Genomic DNA, 5834 nt, shown 5'->3' on the forward strand with positions numbered 1-5834 from the left:
CTGTAGTGGTTTGAGCTGCTGTAGTAGTTGTTGGTGCCGCTGTGGTACTTGTTGTAGCAGCTGTGGTGGCAGTTCCAGCGGCTGTGGTGGTCGTTGGAGCTGATGTTGTCGATGTTGTAACTGGTGTGGTAGCAGTTGTAGCTGCTGTAGTGGTTTGAGCTGCTGTAGTAGTTGTTGTAGCTGGTGTTGCAGTAGTTGCAGCAGCTGTGGTGGTCATTGGAGCTGATGTTGCCAATGTTGTAACTGGTGTGGTAGCAGTTGTAGCTGCTGTAGTGGTTTGAGCGGCTGTAGTAGTTGTTGGTGTCGCTGTGGTACTTGTTGTAGCTGCTGTAGTGGTTGTTGTAGCTGGTGTTGCAGTAGTTCCAGCGGCTGTGGTTGTTGTTACAGTTGATGCTGTCGATGTTGTACCTGGCGTGGTAGCAGTTGTAGCTGCTGTAGTAGTGGTTTGAGCTGCTGTAGTAGCTGTTAGAGCTGCTGTAGTAGTTGTTGGTGCTGCTGTGGTACTTGTTGTAGCAGCTGTGGTGGTGGTTGCAGCAGCTGTGGTAGTCATTGGAGCTGATGTTGTCGATGTTGTAACTGGTGTGGTAGCAGTTGTAGCTGCTGTAGTGGTTTGAGCTGCTGTAGTAGTTGTTAGAGCTGCTGTAGTAGTTTTTGGTGCCGCTGTGGTAGTTGTTGTAGCAGCTGTGGTGGTAGTTGCTGAAGCTGTGGTGGTCGTTGGAGCTGATGTTGTCGATGTTGTAACTGGCGTGGTAGCAGTTGTAGCTGCTGTAGTGGTTTGAGCTGCTGTAGTAGTTGTTGGTGCCGCTGTGGTAGTTGTTGAAGCTGATACTGTCGTCGTTGATGCTGCAGTGGTTTGAGTTGCTGTAGGAGTTGTTGTAGCTGGTGTTGCAGTAGTTGCAGCAGCTGTAGTGGTCGTTGGAGCTGATGTTGTCAATGTTGTAACTGGTGTGGTAGCAGTTGTAGCTGCTGTAGTGGTTTGAGCTGCTGTAGTAGTTGTTGGTGCTGCTGTGGTACTTGTTGTAGCAGCTGTGGTGGTGGTTGCAGCAGCTGTGGTAGTCGTTGGAGCTGATGTTGTCGATGTTGTAACTGGTGTGGTAGTAGTTGTAGCTGCTGTAGTGGTTTGAGCTGCTGTAGTAGTTGTTGGTGCCGCTGTGGTACTTGTTGTAGCAGCTGTGGTGGTAGTTCCAGCGGCTGTGGTGGTCGTTGGAGCTGATGTTGTCGATGTTGTGGTAGCAGTTGTAGCTGCTGTAGTGGTTTGAGCTGCTGTAGTAGTTGTTGGTGTCGCTGTGGTACTTGTTGTAGCTGACGTAGTTGTTGTTGGAGCTGGTGTTGCAGTAGTTCCAGCGGCTGTGGTTGTTGTTACAGTTGATGCTGTCGATGTTGTACCTGGCGTGGTAGCAGTTGTAGCTGCTGTAGTGGTTTGAGCTGCTGTGGTAGTTGTTGAAGCTGATACTGTCGTCGTTGATGCTGCAGTGGTTTGAGTTGCTGTAGGAGTTGTTGTAGCTGGTGTTGCAGTAGTTGCAGCAGCTGTAGTGGTCGTTGGAGCTGGTGTTGTCAATGTTGTAACTGGTGTGGTAGCAGTTGTAGCTGCTGTAGTGGTTTGAGCTGCTGTAGTAGTTGTTGGTGCTGCTGTGGTACTTGTTGTAGCAGCTGTGGTGGTAGTTGCAGCAGCTGTGGTAGTCGTTGGAGCTGATGTTGTCGATGTTGTAACTGGCGTGGTAGTAGTTGTAGCTGCTGTAGTGGTTGTTGTAGCTGGTGATGTTGTTATGACATTAATATGATGTTGTTATGACAAACATAAACCACATGAATCTCTACCGTCCATCTCTACCTTAAAACAAGTTCAGTGTCTTCAATCCAATGCTCCAACAGTTTACCCAATTTTTTCACCTTTTTATGTTTTTGATATAAATTGCAATCAATCTAAAGTAATCTCCCCCAAATTATCTTTTTTTCCCCCATACGTGCTTATAATCATTTAGGTTTCGTTAAAAGATATTGCATTCATTGATATATTTAATAAAATTAATTCACTGCTTTTTCTTGTTTATCAGTACTGGGAGGTGACTTAGTTCTGCTGTCATGAAAAGCAAAACTTGTGTCTTGCGATGCAACCTTTGTAATCATAAAAAGAGCTGACTGGTGTACACAGATGATTTCTAAATCGTGGGGTAACTGGAGTACCGTATTTCCCGGACTACAAAGCGCACCTGAATATTAGCCGCACAAGCTAAAATCAGGGGAAAATCCTGTTTTGTACATACATTAGCCGCACCTGACTAAAAGCCGCAGGTGTTTCAATATTGACTTATCATATGTAAGAGAATATGCACAAAGGGAATTGTCAGGAAAGAGATGGCTGTTTGGAGACACACCCCTTTTATTAATATTTTGAAAAACAAGTTATGGGTACATATTTGCACATGTAGTACATAACAGTAACCTACAGCACACCAGAAAAATAGATTCGGACTACCTTTTAGGCTCAGGTGCAGTGACACGGCTTTAACAAGAAGAAAAGTCAGTCATTCACCATCTTTCTCTTCTTCCTGCGCTCTAAAACCACCAAAGTCCTCTCCTCCAATGCCGGAAACGAACAGGCTCAGGATGGCTTCGTCATCCACTCTCCGCTTCTCTCCTTCGTTGTCACTTTCAAAACCAAAGAAATCCTCGTTGTCAGTGTCAGAGTCGAACACCCTCAGAAGGGCCGTGGCGGTGTCCTCCTCTCCATCATGCAGCAGTCCAGCCCTTCAAAATCCGTTGGTGATCGTGGATGTTTTCGCACTTTTCCACGCTGTCAGAATCCACCGGTGGAGTTGGGCATAACTTGCTTTTCGCAAGTTTATCGCCGCTCGTCATCCACGCCTCCCGCTGAATGCGTAGCGCTACTTTGAAGTTTGTTTTTCGCGCTACTTCGTACGGCACTACGTTGCCTGGCGGACGGACATGTGACTAACATACCACTCTTGAACCCCGATCCTTCCGCCAGGCAACGTAGTGCCATACAACAGCAGAACAAACAAAACAAATCGTCTTACGATATCACAAAAATCATGGAAAATCCATAGAAAAGCCGCACCTGACTAAAAGCCGCAGGGTTCAAAGCTTGTGCAAAAAGTAGCGGCTTATAGCCCGACAATTACGGTAATTCTTCTAAACCACTGTGTTTGTCCTTTGAGTCTTTCTTTTATATGTAATTGTTTGCTACTCATGTGTGTCTGAAATGGCATGATTAGCCAGTATTTAAGCTTGCTGTCTTTTTTTTCTTGCTTTTTAGCTCAATTTTTCAATGTTTGTTCCCTTTTTTTGAGTGGTTGTTTTATATGCAGCAGATTAAAAAAAGATTCATAAAGAAGAAAATAAATTTTATGATAATTCACTGAGGAAAGCTTTATAAAGTGAAGTTTGGGTAAATTTTTAAGGATCATATCCCCATGTGACATACATGGCTGGCAAAAATGAATTATAGCACTTGAAAGGTCTCACTTCTATTCATATTGTGATAGAGGTCAGTCTTTACCTGTTAATCCTTCTGTGTCAAATAATCTTCTAATATAATCATTTTTGACACTGACAATGATATTTTTTCTCATGTTATAAATATTTGCAATCTAGTTCTAGTTGTGAGGGCTCAAATATTGGACAAGAATATCATTTATTAACAAGCGCAAAATTCCAGCCTAATCTTGTCATTTCAAGTTCTGGTAAATCCAATAATTTCAAAGGTCATTTTTGCATTGTTTCTTTGAATATGTTAAGGCTGTATAAAAGCTGATTATGATATGACCTTTTAACCTTTTTCAGAACTGAATGATTTTAAATGGAATGCCCCATGTGTGCTGTGAGATTTATTATGAGAAATATTTATCTTGAGTCTCGTTCTTACAAACATTAAATTAATGTAAGACATCATTGGATATGGTTGTTTGACTAAAGTACAGGATACCAGATTTCAGTCTAAAAAGGGAAATTGTACATTTAAACTAAAAACATGAGATTTGCAAGAAAACCTGATGAGATGGAATTTTTAAAACATTTTTCCCAGTTTCAATGAGTAAAAATCTATAAGAAACACTCTAAAATCTTATGCAGTTGCAGACCTGTGTAATCACATGCTTCACAGCCAAGAGAGAAAGATTCAGAGAGAAACTACATTTTTTTTCTTTAAAGAAAAATTGTCAAAAGTCATGTAAATCATCCTCATCTCAGCTATACCAAACTCAAATTTTTACTAAACCCATTTTTTGAAGACATCTTACTAGGTAGAGCTTACCTAGATTAATTGTACTCAAGTGCCTAACCATAAAAAGTACTATAACATTCAACTTTAATGCAGTCTACGTATTGTCTGTAGCAATTATTTATGATGTATACTTTGCTATGATAAAGCAGTTCATAATTCCTTTATCAACAGTAAGTTTAGCACCACTTAGCTCACCTGTTAGAAACAAGAACGTTGATATTATCAGTCCAACACCCATTGTTTAATCAGTTAACTCTGTAAAAGACACAGATGGCAAGTGTATATGTATTAAAAAAAAAGTTAAAACCCCAAAACACTACTTAAAAAGTAAAATAGAATTTCACAAAAATGCAAGACTTATTTACTGTACTCATCATTATATATCTTAATGAAAAAATATGAATCAGAATTTTAAAATAATATAGATATAATAATTACTTTGTTTAACAAGCTAAAATACAAAATAGTCATATTAACATTAAATAAAATTTATATTTCATTGCACTTACCAAAATTGAGATCAGATGAAAAATGTATCAATTGTCCTTTTTGTCTTCTGTAGATGGTTTCCAATTTTTTTGTCTCACAACAGTGCAATTCACAACTCTTTGCTCTTCAACTCTTTTAATCATATGTTCACACCTCTCGTGGCCTTATATATTTCAGAAGCGTGAGGGCTAATGACGTATGTGAGAAATGATAGACGAGGTTGTGAGATCTTGATGATGAAGAATGTTACGTCATAGGATTCACAAGTTTCTCAACTGTCAACCTTACAGTTTCTTGCCTCAGGATAAGAGCCTCTCCCTTTGTTTTCCCTTGAGACATAAGTTAGTCATTGATGTCATGGCAGACAAACAAATAGATTTCTACTGAGGTAAAAAGGAGTTTCTGTAAAGTTACGAAGTTACTACAAAACTAGTACGAAAATAAAATATGTAAATAAAATATGTAACAAATGGGACATCTGTGTACTTTTCTTTCACTCTATAAAGTGAAAAATATTGAATGTTCATATTTCAGTTCTAATATTGTTTCTAGAGTTGTGTAAGAACAATTTCTTTCAAAAGTTGGCTCAGCAATACATTTTCTACCACATTACTTTTGTTCATTCAATATCACACCTCTGTTTACTGTATTGAGCTGATTACAGTTGAACATGATGTTTTAGTATCATTTGAATCCTCTGATGTGATTGGTTCAGTCATGTTCACTTTTTTTTCTGAGCCAAGAGATGGAAGCTTTGCAAAAGCTCATCATCCCTCTTTTCCGGATCTGCTCAACAATAAAAAATGATGATATATTGATATGTAACTGTTCTCCGATATTTATTAAATTAGAATGTAACTGAAGAACAAACACAGAAAGAACAAAAAATAAGAATACTGGTCCAGCTTAACATGTACTTTCTCAATTATCCACGCTTTTTAAAAAAAGTTTCATTATGTCCAGTCTGTTTTTGGCTAACAGAATAATTTAGATGGGAAGTCTTATTAGATTTGACATTTGGAGGAGAGCTTGTGAAACCAGAATTTTCAGAAATTACCTCTCCATTAATGCCCTCAGGTTAAGAGAAAATATGTTAAACAAG

General features: G+C 39.4%; 1 long non-coding RNA gene across 1 annotated transcript; it reads right to left on the reverse strand.

Moving 5' to 3' along the window:
* Nucleotides 1-1546: 1546 nt before the first annotated feature.
* On the reverse strand, nt 1547-4857 carry LOC308395597. The gene is made up of 3 exons (XR_013971417.1): nt 4753-4857; nt 4439-4498; nt 1547-1752 (listed from the first exon to the last, which is right to left on the reverse strand). It is a non-coding gene; the product is annotated as an uncharacterized lncRNA (long non-coding RNA).
* Nucleotides 4858-5834: the final 977 nt, after the last annotated feature.

This window comes from Rhamphochromis sp. 'chilingali', assembly GCF_963969265.1.
Source record: "Rhamphochromis sp. 'chilingali' genome assembly, chromosome: 1".
In the NCBI taxonomy this organism is placed as follows: Eukaryota; Metazoa; Chordata; class Actinopteri; order Cichliformes; family Cichlidae; genus Rhamphochromis; species Rhamphochromis sp. 'chilingali'.